The following is an 18,899-nucleotide window of genomic DNA, read 5'->3' on the forward strand; positions in this document are numbered from 1 at the left end:
CCCCAGGAACTCTCACACTGTGAATGAAACTTCCAATGGCCTGAGCTTCCATACTTGGGAAATTGCAAGGACTGGGCTCACTTACTGCTAATTAAGCAATGGATTCTGTGATGCCAGACTAGATCCACCTGAGAGTGACAATGAGGTGGCATGGAGGGCCTGGGGGAGGTGTTTGCAGTGGAATGAGGAGTGTTTGGGCTCCTTAGAAAGAGCTAGGCAGGGGTGTCATTCTGTTGCCTTCTTCACCAAGGAACCAGAATATCCAGGACTCCATCCTTTTTGCAAAACTCCAGCTCACCTTTGAACTCAGCCCTGTGGGCGGGAGGGAAGCTGTATCAAGTGGGGACAACAAAGAGGGGCAGAAATCCACACCCCAGCTAGAATTGAGCAAAAGCCTTATCTTCCATTTACTCCTGCCTGTTTGCCAGAGGAACAGTTACCATAGTAACCCCTTCATCAAGGGACACAAAAAACAGCACCTGGGAGACACACCTTTTATGAGAAGTGGGTGCCCTGCCCCACCCCTATACTGCAGCTCACAGAGGGCTGGGCATTTTACAACAGCCAAGGAAGAAGGGGGAGAAATCTGATAACAAAAGTAGGAATCCAGGGCACATATTCCCCTGGCCAAGTATTCAGTAAACCCATCCTTTTGTCCTCAGTCTGACTGCAGAAGCCCAGTCACAAAGGGCTTTCCTGGCTAAGAGAAGGCTGCCTGCTGCAGGGGAGAGGGGAGGTGTAAAATGACAGCAACTGGACAAGATGGAACAGGTCCCATCTGCCCTCCAGGGCATGTTCGGGAAGGAGAGGGTGCCCGCTGCTGAGGAATTGGGGCAGGGTGTGAACCACCAGGAGATTTCCTGATTAGGTTTCCTTCCTAATAAGTGATCTGGGCTTTGCAAATGATAGAAAAGCTAAATCATGGGAGCCCAGCTCAGCTAGGCATGGATTCCTGCCACTGTACCCTGAGCCATGGGGATGCCTGCCACTACACACACTGGCTGCCTCCTCCTGGGCTAGGGCAGAATCAGCATCAGTTGAATGGACCCCACACCTTCCCACAGGGGAAGGTTCCCTGCCCTTGATGCAGCCCGTGGTTTGGAAGGTTCTGGGAAATTCTAAAAAAAAAAAAAAATTAACTCTGCTGGTTCAAGAAGAAAGAAATTCTGAGAAAGAGAACACCAGATCTACAGATGCAAATCCTTTTCTCCACAGTTACCAGAGCTCAGTGCTTGCACCCTCTCTTGGAGGGAGTTATCAGGAGCCACAGCTCTGGGGGCTGTAACCACAACAAATGGAATCCATAAGAAACCACGGGAGGGAACTGGAAAGAGCAGTTAGGAGAAGAAACAGTCCCCTTACCAGGTTCTCCACCCCTCAAGTCAAGTCTGCCTAGCCAGTGACAGTTTCATTTTGTTACCACTGACCAACTCTAGTTTGGGGCCCAAAGCACTTGGGGTCAACTCTGGAGATAACCCTAAGTGTGGTAAGGCTCCCTAATTATAAACACTACAAAGGGGACATGCTGAATGAACATCACCAGCCAGCTCATGTGCTATTTTTTAAAGATCTTTTGTTTATTTGTTTGAAGATCTAGTTTTCAAGACACCCAAGCAGCTCTGGCTCCCACTCTACAGCCTTTGTGCTGGCCTGGACCTTATTCTCTCCTCAGAGCAGCAAGCAATGCAGAGGCACCTTTGGGCCCAACTTGCCCCAGCCTCACTGAGCACGATCATTTTAAGGCCACTTGACAAAATTCTCCCAGCCTTGAATAACAGAATTATCTGGCAGCCTTTCCAGCTACAGACCAGCTGTCTGAACATGAATACCTTTGACAGGTCTACTTTCCAAGTTCACCCAGAGACCAAAGGCTTAGAGTCTTTTTTTTCCCCCCCTCTCCAAACATCTTGAACTGAACCATATCTGCTGGATTGAAGCATTCTGTCTATCTTTCTTTAGGGAGATGAAGTCATGGTTTGCAGAATTAGACTCCTAACAGCTAACAGGTGATGTGTGGAGGCTGCGCCAAACTCTGAACACAAGCCTTGCAAAGCAGAGTTTGGGGGCTTCTACAGAGCAGTTTGAAGCATCTCCTCTAACAAAAGAAATATTGAGAACAACAACCAGAAATCAAAGAAAAGCCAATGTTCACGTAATCCCAAGGAGAAAACAGATATTTGCTACAAAGCCAACAACATGACAAAGGAATCTGTTCATTGTCATTTCTTCCCAGTCACCAGGCTTCCATCAGCAGTTCACTGAGCTCAGAACTGTTTTATTCCATCCCTGAAGGCCTTAACCCATCAACCCCAATTGGAGAGTGCTGCTTAGGGTTTCCTGCACCCTGACTGCACCAGTTTCCTCCAATTCCCTCCACGGCCCAGAGTCCATTGGCTTACATCCCACCTTTTCAGGAGGTGAGTGGCAGAGTCTGAAACCTGCTGAGCCATCGACCCAGAGCTCCAGGGCCTCCCTTGTGGCCACAGCAAAGCTCTCCAGATCTGCCTATCCCAGGAGCCTCAAAAGGAACCAGGGATTCCACAGAGAAAATAAAACCTACAGAAGTAATTGAAGGTGGTGTTTTCTGTGCAGAGTATAAGGTATTTTATAAGAATGAGTCATTCTGTTGCTTTTCTGCAGATGTTCCAAATCTGACACAAACTTGTCCTGCTGTTAAGCCCACGTCACAGGCCCCTCATAAGGGCCGGGGGGTCTAAGGGTCCAGGTGGCAGCATCTGTCCAGTCTCTCACCTTCCCCACAAATTCTCCCAATAAGACAGAAACACAGCTTCATTGGGGAGTTTCTAAAGTCAGCTAATTGTTTTTCATATTTCAAAGTAAAAAAAATATATTGCATTATACACATTAACAAAGAGATATTATGATCATTCCCAAATCTCAAGAGTCTCTATGTCAGCCACCTCCTCGGTCTGTCTTTGGTGAAGGGCAGGAGCCACCAGCACACTGTGGTTAGAGCTGGGGTCTTCTCGGTATACATCCCAGCTTCTGCACTAAGCTGTGAGACGCGTCAAGACATACCTGAGCCTTGGTTTCCCACTCTATAGATGGGGGATGATAACTGAGGTTATCTATAGGTTTGTGTGGATTAATGAGTTGCCAAGTTACTTGCTGAGAACAATGGGTACATGTAAGCTACTATAATTGAGGCTACAAGGACACCTGATCTTTTAAAAAGTATAGCAGGCTGATTTCTAGGGGAAGAAAACTAGATTTTCCCCAGTTTCCTTTATCAAAATAAATGGCCAACTGGCTGGCTGGCCCCAGCCAGTGGCTCAGTTGGTTGGAGCATTGTCCTGTGCACCAAAAAGGTTTTGGGTTTGATTCCTGGTTGGGGCACATACCAGGAATGTATGGCAGGTTTGATCCCAGATCAGGGGCATGCGGGAGGCAGCCAATCAATCAATCTCTCTCTGTCTTTCCCTCCCTCCCTCCGTTTCACTCTCTCTAAAAATCAATGGGGGAAGAAATCCTTGGGGGAGGATTAAAAAAATAATAAATAAATGGCTGGCTGGATGGATAGATAGATGGATGTGCATGACAGCCAAGCAGAGGAAAAGCAACATAGAAAACCTGGTGTTTCCTCCCCCAATAGTTTACTCTGCTGTTACACTTAACAGTTTACATGTGCTTGAAAAATGCACTTGAACCTGATTAACCTCAGTGCTGCCAGACTTGCCTTGATAGAATGCAGCACCCAGGGTGGCCCCACGGGCAGTCTCTGCTATGGGATGTGGTCTGGGGCTTTTGTCTAACCCAGCAAAGTATGCTATGGCAGGGGCAGGACCAAAGCCAGCCGCTGAGACAGCACAAGTCAAGGTCCCAGGAAGGAAGGTGGAAGGAGGAGATGCCTGGATTGGAGAAACCTGTTCCAATCTAGGGCCTGGCTAACAGCTGGGCAGGGCCCTCTGCCCCATGAGTCACTTGCTCTCAAGGTCTCTAAATTGAAAGACAAGGAAATGGTTAATAGGAATATTTGTTTTGATATGGAAAATCATAGCCATTTGTTCTTCATTCATCTCAGGAAGGGGTGAACAATCAGAGATGTCTGTTGAAATGAAATGATTTGAAGAGTGTAATGTAAAGAGGAACTCACTTAAAGAGCCCTGACATGGTGCCATTTCCCAGATGGATGTTTAAGGGGGAAACAAGTTACAGAACAGAGGCTTCTGTGGTGGGCTGCCATGGTGTAGTGAGCAGAGGCAATGCCTGTCATGCACACTGACACACACATTCACTGGGACGTGCAATGCTTTGCCTCCTGGAAGTGGATTGGGGACTAAATCAGAGGGGACATTTTGCTCTACTCTCTTGTGTGCTGTTTGAGTTTATCTGGTGCACAGTTTATTTCTTCCAAATGTGAAATGAAAACACAGTGTAAATGAGAAGAGGCAGCTATGTTACATTCCACCTCACTGGCCTTCTCAACTCCATTATCACAAGCCCCCTCCTGCCCTGACACCTGTCCCAGTCTGCTTAATCCTGCTTCTCTAAAAAAGACTCTAAGTGTATGAAGATTTTTTAGGTTATTCTCATGGGTGATTGTTTTTAGAATAATCTGAGTGTTTTATAGTCAGAGAGGTCCCCAAGGGGCTGCCACTCCTGGGGTCATCCGTACCAGCCCAGCCCGGCCTTGTCTGCCCAAGCGCATTCCGATGCTGAGGGCCACTTTTCTAAGGATTAGCCTAAGCTCTGTCACCCAGAATTTCACCTTCCCCTCACTAAAAGAACAACGAAGGGACATCAGGCAAAAAGCTTCTGGCCCTGCAGTCTACCTTCAGTACTACTGAGCGATACAACCCCTCAACACCTCACTGGGCACTGCCCTCTGTGGCTCCTGATGGCAGCCCTCAGGCCACCTCTGACCATGAGTGCTTTCCTCCTGGGCCCTCACTATAGCAGCACTTCCAATACTGATGAGACTGCCTCTTCCCTACAGCCAGCACACGTCACTCCAACAGCCATCACCCCTCCTATGCTCATACCCATCTCATTCCTGTTAGCCCTTGACTTTCCTCCTTTCTGTCAGTAACTACTTGTCCTTCCAGGCCCATCCCTGCAGAACAGAGGCCCCTGTCCTCTTTGCCCACGCCAGGCCAGATTGTCTCCAGCCTTTACCGGTCATATCATGTGCCCTTTGGTGATCCTCTGGGGCCCTCAGGGCCTGCACTCTTAGGAATATATGGCCTCCTCAGCCAGGCTGCAGCTCCATCTTGGACAGGAGACTGGCTTGGAGACTAGGCATATGCCATCCTCTTGAGAGGTCCACTGAAGATAAGGGAGATGCAAAGTGGGCTGAGTGAACCTGAGTCGCAGTTCTCTCCTTCTAACTGCTAAGGTGTCAGCTCCAGTAGAAAGCCTGCAGGAAATGCTCTTTGAGAGATGGGTTACTGTTCTGAGTGACCCTAGAGATGTTCTTGAAACTCTCATAACCTCAATTTCCTCCTAAACAAAATAGTTGGTTTGAGGGTTCAGTGAGTTACCAAAAGTAAAGCACTCGGCCAGTGCCTGGCACAGGGTAAGTGCTCAAGAGATGGCAGACCTTTTGTTAAACTGTTCTGCTTTGCCTAGCCCCGTGGTCGGCAAACTGCGGCTCTCGAGCCACATGCGGCTCTTTGGCCCCTTGAGTGTGGCTTTTCCACAAAATACCACGGCCTGGGCAAGTCTATTTTGAAGAAGTGGCGTTAGAAGAAGTTTAAGTTTAAAAAATTTGGCTCTCAAAAGAAATTTCAATCGTAGTACTGTTGATATTTGGCTCTGTTGACTAATGAGTTTGCCGACCACTGGCCTAGCCCTCAAAGCACTGTCACAATTATAAGCCACAACCTGAATCTGGAATAGAGACTGTCAGGACCTGGGGTGGAGGTGGGAAGCAAAAAAAAACCCACAATGCTGCTCAAGTTAAGTACCCTCATTTTCTGAATGAACAGCAGATACTGACTTTCAGCAGTCAATATCCAGCTTTAAAGAGGCAGCAGATAAATGTTAACCAAAGGCGACCTCAGTTACCACAGGGAGCATCTATCAGGATTATCGATGGCCAGGGAAGCCGATGGATTAGACTTTTCCAGAGGCCCTGGATTTCCTAATGGTTCCTCCAAGCAAGAAATGTGAGCTCTGGCAGGGAATGAGCTTCCTTCTAGAAAGTGGACATTTACAAATGTCTCATATAGAGGCCATTCGACAAATGTCTCCATCTAGACAAATGGGAGTGTTGTCAATCCCAGGAAGGACCCCTCAGTGTCAGGTGTCATTGCCAGCCTCTGAAGTGCCAGGAAACACACGGTTTCTGGCCACTAAAGGGAAGGCACTTGCTTAAAAATGAGGAAGGTGGGGTGGGAAATGAAGGAAGAAAAGGAGGGAGGGGGAAAAGGTGGGAGCCGGAGTCTGAGCTATAGGCTGGCTGAGCAGCCTGGCAAATCTGAGGAAAGTTTTTGTCATCTTCTTGGCCACCAGAACCAGAAGAGGTGGTGGGTAGAGACAGGGAGGTGGAGGGAGCCTAGCTGTCATTAATGCCCTTTGGGTTTGTGGCTTTTTACTTTCATATTTTATTATGGGTTGACTAGACAGACATAGAAGCCCTTTCGGGCAGGGAAAGAAAGCTAGAGAACTATAAATGTTTTATTAGTTGCTGATATTTTATCCAGGAAAATATTGGGAGAGAAGATCCATTTCCTTCTCCTCTCAGTAAGTTAGTTCTTTTAAAGCCATTCTTGATGGCCATCACAGAGGGACTTCAGGGTATTGTTATTTTAATCAGGTGGGCGGCTCCTGGCCTCTGCTTCCCAAAGTATAGCTGAGACATGCTCAGTGGCTCTTGTGGCACTTCCAACACCATCCTGTTTGCCACCAATGCTGCCCTTCCACTTGCCTCTCCTCAGGCAGGTCTGGCCCACTCTGCCCTGGTGTTAATCCTAATTACACTTCATTAAAAAATCCAGGGTCTGATTCAGCCCTCACTCTCATCAATTTCCTAATATTAGCAACACTCCTCCTCCTGAAACTCATCCTCCTCTAACTGATCTTATTCTTCAATAAAAGACAATAAAGAAGAAATATGCAAATTGACCATCACTCTGTCACAAAGATGGCTGCACCCACAGCTGAGGCCAAGTTCCCATATGGAGCCTTAATGAGCAATCAGCAGGGACCTGAGGCTACGCCCTCCCCCGCCCCCATGGGGCTTGACAGGGGACCTCAGGCTGCACCCCCCCACCCAGCAGGGCTTGACAGGGGACCTCAGGCTGCTCCCTATGCCCCAGCGCCAGGCCAGGGGACCTCAGGCCGCACCCCCCACCTGGCAGGGCTTGACAGGGGACCTCAAGGTGCCCTTCCCCTCCTGGTGCTGGGCTAGGGGACCTCAGGCTATGCCCCCCTCCAGGTGAGTCTTGACAGGGGACTTTAGGCCGCACCACCCACCCTGGCACCAGGCCTGGGGACCTCAGACCGCACCCCCTGCCCGGTGGGGCTTGACAGGAGACCTCAGGCCACACCCCCAGCCCCAGCACTGGGCCAGGGGACCTGAGGTTGTGCCCTCCTGCCTGGCTGGGCTTGACAGGGGACCTCAGGCCGTGCCCCCCACCCAGCAGGGCTTGACCGGGGACCTCAAGGTGCACCCCCAGTGCTGGGTCGGGGGAACTCAGGCCATGCCCCTGCCCAGTGGGGCTTGATGGGGGACCTGAGGCTGCACCCCCCTGTGGTGGGACTTGACAGGGGACTTGAGGCTGCGCCCCCCTCCCGGTGCTAGGCCGGGGGACCTGAGGCTGCGCCCCCCCCCCCCCCCCCCGCCTGGTGGGGCTTGACAGGGGATCTCAGGCCATGTCCCCCACCTGGCGGGGCTTGACAGAGGACCTCAAGGCACGCCCCCCGCCCCAGTCTGGGCTGGGGGACCTCAGGCCATGCCCCCCATCCTGGCGCCAAGGCCAGAGTACCTGAGGCTATGCCCCCGGCCCGGCAGGGCTTGCCAAGGGTGGGACTGGCCAGGTCTGGATCTAGCCCAATGTGGGGGGGCTGGCCGGGTCTGGGTCTCATGCAATTTTGAGGTGCATGTGGGTGGACGGGGACTTGACTCTGGGTCCCGTGGTGAGCCCCAGACTCTGCCAGGAGGAAGGTTTTCATATACATTTTACTAATTTCCTTTCATCTCTGGCACTTCTATTATAGAGAATGGGCAAATAGCATTAAATTATTTCCTCTAATTAATCCCCTTTTAATGTGCACGGATTTCATGCACCGGGTCACTAGTTCTTCAGTAAAAGACTATTTATTCACTGAGCAGCTGTGGAAGGTCAGTCCTCGTGCAGGAGCTGAGTACAGAGTGGTGAGGGAGGGGTGGAGAAAGTGCAGCCCCAGCCCTGGGGTCACTCATATGGCCTCTGACATGTCTGGCCCAGCACAGACACTGAATACAAATCTGTTGGAATCAACAATGATTCTTTTGACTCCCAACATCGGCTTGGCACCTTGCACATGGTCAGAGCTTGGTAACTCTTTCACAAATAGGTCATTCAGAAGAATCTCTAAACAAGTGAACCAGACATCACAGCATTCAGGCAGTGATGAAGGAGGGAAGTGCAGGAAGATCCTCCGAGGCATCTGGCCTGGTTTCACGTATTAGAACACTCTGAACCATGGCAGGCAGTGTCATCCCAGACTAAAGCAGCCCCATGATGGCCCAAGATCCAGGCAAGCTTGACCTCAGTCTCAAGGTGACAGAGGAAACTGGGTGCTGGGGGAGGTAGGGGCAGATCAATGATCCTCAGATTCTCCAAAGTAAGGTTTTGGCTCAAATATAAATGTCAGTCTCTGCATATCACTTGTACCCAATATCCTGATTTATTATTTTTTGAGATTACATTTTCTAGATTTATTTGGAAATGAAAAGGGGGAAAAAGATTATCTTTAGAAGGATATATAACATATACAGCACAGGGAAAACAGTAAATAATATTTTAGTAACTATGTATGGTGTCTTATGGGTGTGAGATTTATTGGGATGATCACTTAGCAAATTATATAATGTCTAATCACTGGGGTATATACCTGAAACTAACGTAACACTGAATATCAACTGTAATTGAAAATTAAAAAATTAAAAATGATTACAAAAAAGAGTAATTATCCAGAAAGAAGGTCAAAGAGATTAAAAATATATATATGAATGAGATGAACAGGTCAGGAAGATAAGCTGAAACACTAACATATGTTTATGTTTCATATGGAGACAGGGATTAGAATAGAGACACTGGAGAAATAACAGTTTAAAACTTTAGGGATGAGATGAAGACATGTTCAAAACAAGACCCTGAGAAAGTTTATCACCAAAAGACCTCACTAAATGAAATTCTAAATGATGTACTTCAGTCGGAAGTAAAGTGATCCCAGATGGAAGGTCAGAGATAAAGGAGGCATACTTAGTTTTGGTCACATCTTTTTCCTTTCCTAAACTCAGAAACAGACTTTATAGTGCTGTGTACTTTTCTATTGGAGCAAGCCAAAACAGAACCCTTGATATGGAACTTGTTTATATATGTGCAGACCCCAATGGCAGAAAGTTGCATCTTATCCTTCAAAGGGAAATTGTGAAGCAACAGAGAGACTCCTTGACCACTGAGGATTCCTGGGCAACACAGTTTATCTTCAAGAAAGAAGAAAGGTTTTCAACATATGGTGCTGGAGCAACTGGACATCCACATGCAAAAAAGTGAATCTAGACACAGACCTTATACACTTTGCAAAAATTAATTTAAAATGAATCATACATGTAAATGTAAAACGCAAAACTATAAAACTTCTAGAAGATAACAGAGGAGAAAATCTGCATGACCTTCAGTTTGGTAACAATTTTTTAGATACAACACTAAAGGCTCAATACATGAAAGAAAGAATTGATTAATTTGGACTTCATTAAAATTAAAAACTGCTCTGTGAACGACACTATTAAGAGAATAAGATGACAAGTCACAGACTAGGGGAAAATATTTGCAAAGAAAGCACTGAGGCCTTCCTTTTCTCTGATCCCAGTGATACAGTGCAACCCTGGCCCTCGGAGAGCAGGGAGAGAAGGGGTCGTTGTTTCACGAAGTGGGCCCAGGTCATATATATGCTGTCCTGGACAATCTCATGGATTTTTCAGAAGGACTGGATAAAAACTCAGTTTTTTAGCTCTACAGCAGATCCACGTGCCCCTCAAGCTGTGATGCCACCTCCACATCTCAGGTAGGGTGGTGAGGTACTGGGGAAGTCCACCCTTTGGTGGTTTCTACACTCTAGCCTCAAACCCTGAGATCTGACCCATTTGAGTCTGCTAACTGGTTAGCCATCTGACACCACACCATCAAGGAAATGTCAAAGGCATATAAAATGCTAAACCACTGCTTTTTCAAGCACTTCTTGAAGTCATTACCATGGAGTCATCTATTCCTCCTAGGAGACTAAAGGAGGGTAGACAATGTAACATATGTGGATAGCACCTCCTTAATTATGTCATGATTTGCTTTGACAGTGATGATTTTCTGTGATTGGCTATCAATGAATATCAACAATAGCAGATATTAATAAAACAAATAATTAAAATCTAACTCTCTTTCATGCATGTACACATACACACAAGAGACATTCGGTGCCAGCTGTTATATCTCTGGGCAGCGGAATTACAGTGAGTTTTAGCTTCTTAAATTTTCAAAGACAAATTACTCATATAACCACAAAATGGAACATGCATTTAAATACAGTGTGCACATACTCAGTACCCAGCATACTGAAGTTTTAACTTCAGTGTTTCCAACTTTTTTCTAGTTGCAACCCTCTGGCTCATTAAAATCCTTAGTGGTTTTTATTTCCTGTGGTTTTTATTTTTAAAAGAAAATGAAGCTGATAAAGGGCTTTCCAGAACAATGAGAACTATGGGAGTGCTGAGAGCCCCAGGGGAGCATGAATGCTCCAGAAGGTGCTAGCAAGAGTCGGCTAGATTCTGATCTGAAGTGTTAGTTAATCTAACATAGAGGTGGTCATAGAAACTAGCAAGAGATGAAGGGATTCAGAGGGCCTCGAGCATCAAGGAAGCAGCCTGCCTGTTCTCCTCTTCCTGCCCTAAATTTAGCTGTGAGTACAGGGCACACTTGAGTGTCCTGGATAGGAAACTGGTAAAGAGGCCGGGTAAGTGACAGAGCCAACTGCAGGTTCTGCTGCACTTACAGATGGGGGCAGGATGGAGTGTGGCCCAGTGACTAACACCAAAGGCATATGCAACATCCGACCTGAGTTACAGAACAGAACTCAAACAAGCTGAAACTTGGGATGAGGATGATTCTTTTATTAGCCAAAACCAGGCAGCAAGGTGTATTTTTAACAACCACCCTTTTCCTTTGGGTTTTATTGCAGGATGCAGTCAGGCATAAGGGCTGCGCCTCATCCAGTCTGTAAAGGTCATGGAGGGGACCCAGCTTGTTCCTCAGGTCAGGAGCTGGCCCTGTGAACTTCACCAGTTAGTGAAATACACACAAGCAGCTTCAGACAGGACTGCCTGCTGTGACAGGATGCCAAGGGCCTGCTGGAAGACTGTGGAGGTTCTGGTCACAGACAAAGGACAGGAGAGAGAAGACCAATGTTCAAAATAAGGGGGATGGGTAGGGGAAGGGCTTGGGAAAATGGAAAAGGAGTAGGGGGTTAAGAATACACAAATCCCAATGTCATCATCATTTGTGGATTAGATCCAAAGAAGACAGAAGAAAAAACTCTAGCCACAGCCTTAGCTTGTGAGAGGTAGAAATGCATTAACTACTGTGACACTAGGTTTTCAAACAGACCAGAGGTTAGGCATCCAAATCAGCAGACCTCTTGCAGTGGTCACCATGGGAGGGCTTACGTTTATTACAAGATATCAGACATTCAGCCTTGAGAGCTGGTAGCCAGGGCATCTTTCTAAGGTTGAGAAATCCTCTGAAAGATTTGATTTTTGCAAGCAGGCTTAAGTCCTAGGAGGTAAGTTGTAGAATAAGGTTTGTGATCAGGCTATATAACAGGGTTTCTGGACCCCCAAAAAAGAAAAAGATATGATCACATATCTTTTTGGATCTGATGAATGGCAACCAGGCCTGTTCTCTCAGGAGTTGAGTAAAATGGTTCCAAAGGCACTGCCTCCCAAGGTAAGTTCCTTGGGCAGGGACTCTTGTCATGTATCTCAGTGTCCAGCACAGGCCTGGAGGGTGATAGGCCCTCCCTGAGTCAGTGCCTGAGTGACTCAGCCTAGTAGAAAAAATGCACAGCTTCCCCAAGTCTCTACCTCCCCTAGCAAATATTGAAGTGACTTTTGTGTCTAGAGCTGTGGATGGAGGAGGAAGATTGAGGTTCCTTATCTATGAGTCAAGTTTTGTGCCTCTGCCATAAGAAGCCAGACCAAAATTCATTCTTTATAGTGGCTCTCGATTTTATTTCTTCATTAGCATTGCTCATAGTGCCATTCCTCATGAGCTTAACCCACAACAGTGTCCCCTACACTGTACTGTGTATGGTGTTTAAAGGTATTTCTTGAAAGGCTTTTGTGATATAAGTTTGGGAACCACAACATATCACATTTCCTTTCCTTGGAGATTCAGGATGACACCAGTCTGTTAAAGGCTCTGAAAAGTCCTACAGTAAGAAAAGCTGTTTCTTGGTGAATCCCAAACTAAAACAAGTACCTTTACTGAGGAACTTATCAAAGTCCTTCATATATCCATCTCAAAAGAGGGAATGAGAGTCTCGCTGTCTCCTCACTTCAGCCTTAGAGCCCTATTTTTTGGTGCACTACCTCTTCAATTTCACCAAACACCATGGTTTTGTTGAATATAATTTGAGCAATACTGACTCAGAGTGTCTTGGACCTGTGACTTGAGAGCATTAGATCACAAATGTGCTTGCTCTTTCCTCTTCCACACAATTCTCATTTACCCCTCCACTCCCCCACTTCCCCACTCTGGGACTCAAGTACTCTTAACTTACTGCTCAGATCTGCTTATTCCCTTGCTGTTCTATGGGAATGTATGTCCCCCATCATCAATGGGAATTTCACTGGGGCAAAAGCCATGTCGCATGTTTCTTAGTTCACACCTCCTACATCTTCCAGCACTGTTCAGTGCTGTGCTAGGCACAAGGGAGAGACTCAAAGAGGCCTGAACTAAATCAAGTTGCCTTTAAACATCAGTTAAGCAAAAAGTGCCACAGTACTATGAAGGCAAAGATGATTCCTCAAAGAAACTGCTTCAGTTTCCCCATGACATTTATTTTCAGCTATTCTTTATTGAGGGTTTACTATGGTTGCTGGCTAAATTTATGTGATGCAATATTAATCTGCACAGCAACCCCAAAAGGTGGGGGCTACTATAATCCCTTAGGCTAGAAGGTCAGAGGTCAAGGGGGTAGAGAATGGAATGAAGCCCACATAGTCCTAGGCCTGAAAAGACAGCAGACAACATCACATTCCTCAGGAAGAGCTCTGGGTAGAGTCCATCAGTGCTGCAGAGACAAGCACACAGAGATTTGGGGAAGGAGCTGTCTGGTCATCAGATTCAACCTTGTTCCAAATGTTGACTTTTCCTTTTAAGTTCAATAGATGACTGGGTTCTGGACCCAAGAGGAGAAAAAGACACCAGCTTCAAGTTTCAGAGCTAGAAGCAAGCCCTTCCATCACCATCCCTAAGGGAAGTGGGCAACCCCCAGTGCCTCCTCCCTACATCCACCCCAGCCTTGACCAAACCCTAAGGAGGAGCGCTTCCATGATCCCTGCCCTGAACACATGCTCTGCACAGGGAAGCATGTAACTGGTGGCCCCAGGCATGCAGGGTTGTTGCCTGTTCAGACACTCTCATGCTAGTCTGGCTTCAGCTCTGCCCTAACGCAGGCCCAGGGCTGAGTATGCTCAGTTCCAGCTAACTGGAAAATCCTTCCAGGTTTCCATGAGTATGTCAGAAGCTCAGGTCAGAAGTGGACTTTGACACCAGACAGAAGAGTTTGATAACAGGGCATCCTGGTGGTGAGTGTGATACAGGTTTTAGGAAGAGGTGTCAAGAGGCAGCTTGAGCAAACCAGAAGGAGTAGGCCTAAAGCTGCCAAGATATTCTGTAGGTGCTGGTGAGGCACAGTGGCTTCTGACCAACTGAAAGGACAACACGCATGAGTGGACAGTGACAACTTCCATCACCATCCCTAATGGAAGTGGGCAACCCCTAGTCACCTCAGCAGCCAGAGCAGGATGACTAGGGACTTCTTCCTCTCTCTGCTTTAACCCTAATGTGATAGCATGTGGGCGTGTACACTGTGCCGGCAAGGCAAAGCTACTCACGTGCATCCTCTCATTTCAGCCTCATGATAATCCTATGAGTTGCTGTTATCCTCAGTTGACAGACAATAAAACCACAGCTCAGAGATGTGATTTACCTGAAGCCACAATTAAGAAATGGCAGGTCATACACCAAGGTCCACACTCCTAACTGCTGAGCTCCACTGCCTCTACCTGATTTCCACTGAACATCATGGCACCCCAAGTGTTCCCCAGGGCTGGCCACCTGCTCCAGAGCCGCCTAAGCGGGCCCTGCAGTTCAGCAGTCCTATTAGAAGCCCCTGAGCATCCAGACCCCCACTCATCTCTCCACGGGGGCCTTCTGAAGGGAGGAGGCCTGGCCCAGCCATTCCAAAAGAGCCTTGTGTTGCATACCCCCATCACCATGCCTGCAACTGTCTGCCACCTGTAAGGGTCTGGGCCTCGCAGACAAGAAAACAATCCCTTCATAGCACCTTTGGGTGAAAACTAGACAAGCAGGCCAATCTGGTTAACTGATTAATACACATCCTCCAGGAAATGTTTCTTGACACCTTCTCATGGCATAGGTGGTCCTGCATCATCACCAAGTTTCTCTTGCCTGGACCTATCCCTGGACAGACACCTCCTTGGGGTGGGGAAAGGTCTTGTTTGGGCTTATATTCCAGTGCCAGACACATCACAACTCTTAGTGAGGACCTGCGAAATGATGGTACTTCCCTCACATGCCTTGTATCTGGCCACAATCTTGACTAGGCCCTGAGCTACTTAGGGGCTGGTACCCTGGCTTCCCCCGCTTTTGATATCTTCCCCAAGCTCTCACAGGAGGCCGGCTGGCACCCAGTAGGTGTATCCAGCACAGATGAGCAGATGGCAGAGCCCCTCTCCCATCTCTCACAGGGCTGGTTGCCCTTCACTGCACTTATCAAAGTCGGTAACCATCTGGGTTGGTTGGTTCTTTCTCCCAACTAAACTGTGAACTCCAAAAAACAGAGACCATTTCTGCCCCCAACATTCCTAAGCTCTCATACGAGTCTAGCATGGTGCCTGCAATACAATAAGTACTCAATAAATATATGGAATGAATGGGAAAGGGTCTTCAATAAAGCAAAAGCAAATAGCAGAATAGAGATCTTGGTCACCTTTCCTTTTTACTTAAGGACCAAAACCCAAGTTCTGAGTGGGCAGATGCCCAGGACTTCCAAATATCCACATGCTCTAGCCGAAGGGGCTCAGGGTAGGTCACCTTCTGAGAACAGTGGGTGTGGGTGTGCAGCACTGTTTTAAGAAGCAGGATGGAGCGGTGTTTTTACTGGGCATGGCCCCAGAACTCAGCTCCTATCCCATCATCAGGACATAGGACACAAGCGACCACAGCAATGACCGGACACAGAACTGCTAGCTCAGGATGTCTCTCGAGGTGCCAGTCATGCAGGCCTGGCACCATGTTGGGGACTGGCGTTAGGCAATGGTCATGCCAGTGACTCACCACTGTGTGCAGACAAAGAAAATGGTTCAGATTCAGCTAACTATAGCTTTGTGGAAGGTCTTGCTAAAACTTACTAGGTGTACCGGTTAACAATGCAGATTTTTTTTCCAATAGATGGAGTTATACATATGTTGACATATATGCAATTTGATATGTATGCTATTTTGTTGTATTGACAACAAGCTTCAAAACTTCATTATGTCAAATTTTCTGAAGGTGTTAACGTCATAGATATTTTTACGCTTAAAAATGTCAAATTTCATGCAAAAAAAAAAAGAGCATTTGCGGGAAGTTTTAATTCATTCCTTTATTTTGAAGAAAAGTGCTGCTGAAAGTTATTGTATATACTTCGGGTAGCTTATGGTGAACATTGCTCCATCTCAAGATACTTGTGAACGCTGGTTTAAACACTTTAAAAGTGATGATTTCAATGTGAAAGACAAAGAACGTCCAGGTCAATTTGAACCATGCTTTGATTGTAAAACTACCAGAATGGGCTGGAAGACACAGCAAAGTAACTTTGCTTCATGATAATGCGCCATCACACACTTCAAAACCAGTTAAAGACACGTTAAAAGATCTTGCCTGGGAAGTATTAACCCACCCGCCGTATTCACCAGACCTTGCTTCTTCAGATTACCACTTGTTCCAATCGATGGCACATGCACTTTCTGAGCAGCACTTCAAAACGTACGAAGAAGTGGAAAATTGGGCCTCTGAATGGTTTGCCTCAAAACAAGAAAAGTTCTATTGGGATGACATGCATAAATTACCTGAAAGATAGGGGAAATGTGTAGCTAGTGAACAATACTTTGAATAAAGCACTTTTGATGTTTCTCTTGAAATTATCGTGTTTTCTTTGATTACAAAATCTGCATTATTAACCGGTACACCTAGTAAATATGTACAAGGGGTTAACTTGACTAATATGAAAGTAAGGATTTGCCGTAAGCTACTTTTCCAGCTCTAGTAACAGGTTGCCCTGGCTGTTCCCGCTCCCCTATGTGACCACTACCAAACACCTATGGTAGCTGCGGACAGATGTGACGGATGTGGGTGCAAACAGGATCAAGGTCTCTGGACGCCATGAGAACGGACCCGCTGACTGTGACCTCATAACCTCTGTGCTCAGTTTCAGAGCCAGCCAGGCACAGACAAGGAAAATGTACAGGTTTGCTGTGTGGACACTAGTTGTCTCAGAGATGATGTAGTAGTGGTATCCCACGCCCTGAAAACTAAAAAGAGGAAGCTTGATGGAAGAAATGAAACTGATGTTGTACTTGACCTAATGACAGTGTCTATGAAAACTCCAGTGATAGGGGTACTATGGCATTTGGAAACCAGAAAACACAGGCTGGCTGGTTTGCACATCATGTCGGCTTTCCCATTATGGTCAAAGCCCCTTTGGCTCTCACAGCAGCCTGGAGTTGGTGGAGCAGGACTCTTGTGTCCATTTGAGTTGTAAGGAAACAGGTCCAGGAGGTTAAATGACTCACTCTAGGTCCTACAGCATGTAAACTGCCAAGCCAAAACTAGAAAATGTTCTCTGATTCATATCTAGTGACTTCTGTGGTCTCCCTGCATGGCTGCCAGCATGTGCCACATAAATTCTGGACCTCTGTTTCTTTATCTCTATAGTGAGAAGAATCATGCCTAGCTCACGCTACCGGGCATGTCACCTGTAAGAGTCTCCAATAAGCAGAGTCAAAAGTCCCAGAATATGTTCAAAACCTCACGACTATTAACACACCAATTATGACAGTGCTTTCCATAGGGAAACCTCTTGATGTTATTGAGAGACCTGGGAGAGTAAGAAGCAATACAGCTCTTTTGCTGCCTGACTGTAAAGTTTGGAAAAGGTACCTTCTCTTGCTAAGAATCAAGGTGCCTCTTCCTACCACTTACGTTGATAGTGTATGGAACAATAAGTAATAGCATGACAACAGGACAGCAGGATATGGGACGCTCCTCGAGTACTTACTGATTATATGCCACCCCAGGCAAGTCCTTTCATGTTTTCAGGCTGGTTTTCTTATCACTAAAAATGGGGGTGGTTTCCCTTCTAGCTGGTCTCCCACAATTGCTGTGGAGCCACCAATAAGACTAATAAGATTTTATCTATGAAAGGGTCCAAAGAGAGATGGCTGATTCCAAGATTGGGGCAGACAAAGTCCAGGGTGAGACCAGAATACCTCATGATGTCAGAAAGCAAGGAAATCTATAGAAACTGATGGAGACATGGAAAAGGGATACAAAACCAGCTTGAGAGTAGAAATTTGAGCATCACAGTAATGACATGATAGTGCATAATCCACTAAATTAAAAAAATCCATAAACCAATACTGATAGTACAAAAAATAAAAAGAAGGGAAGTTCTTGTTTACAAATGAATGCCAAATAATAAATGCAGAAGAAATGACAGAAATAGAAAAATCACCATTTTTTAACCACTATGGAAATAACAGATTCAGGTAAGATCATCAGGAAATGCTGAAGCTACTGGGTAAAAGATTGTGATCCAGAATGTGCTGAAATCTGCAGACATCATCTTAATCAAATGACCAAACTGAACATCACCAGTGACAGGACAAAGCCACATTGGGTGCCTCCTGACGTGACACCAGAGAGGGACTCAACATCTCTTATACAATTGTCCTACTAAAACATTTGATCTGAATCCAAGCATGAGATCAACCTGATTGAAGGACATTCTGCAAAACAACTGGCCTGGACTCTTCAAAAAGGTCATTGTCATGGATAAGATTTTTTAAAAGCTGAGGAACTGTTTAAGATTATGAGACTAAAGAAACCAGACAGCCAAATGCAATGTATGATCCTGAAATGGATCCTGGATCATGAAAGAAAGCCAAATTTATAAAGGATATTATTAGGACAATTAAGGGAATTTCAAAATAAACCATATAAAATGTAACAGTCAAAAATAAATGTATAGCCCAGCTGGCATGGCTCAGTGGTTGAGCATCGACCTAAGAACCAGGAGGTCACAGTTTGATTCCTGGTCAGGGCACATGTCCAGTTCCAGGCTCAATCCCCAATAGGTGGCGTGTAGGAGGTGGCCAATTGATGATTCTTTCT

At 46.4% G+C, this 18,899-nt stretch overlaps 1 protein-coding gene across 7 annotated transcripts in view; it reads right to left on the bottom strand.

Moving 5' to 3' along the window:
• The window catches only part of LOC103286545 (core histone macro-H2A.1), a 109,594-nt gene that overhangs the window by 44,141 nt on the left and 46,554 nt on the right, over positions 1 to 18,899 (bottom strand). The window lies entirely within an intron of this gene.

Source organism: Eptesicus fuscus, chromosome 6 (genome assembly GCF_027574615.1).
Source record: "Eptesicus fuscus isolate TK198812 chromosome 6, DD_ASM_mEF_20220401, whole genome shotgun sequence".
NCBI lineage: Eukaryota > Metazoa > Chordata > Mammalia > Chiroptera > Vespertilionidae > Eptesicus > Eptesicus fuscus.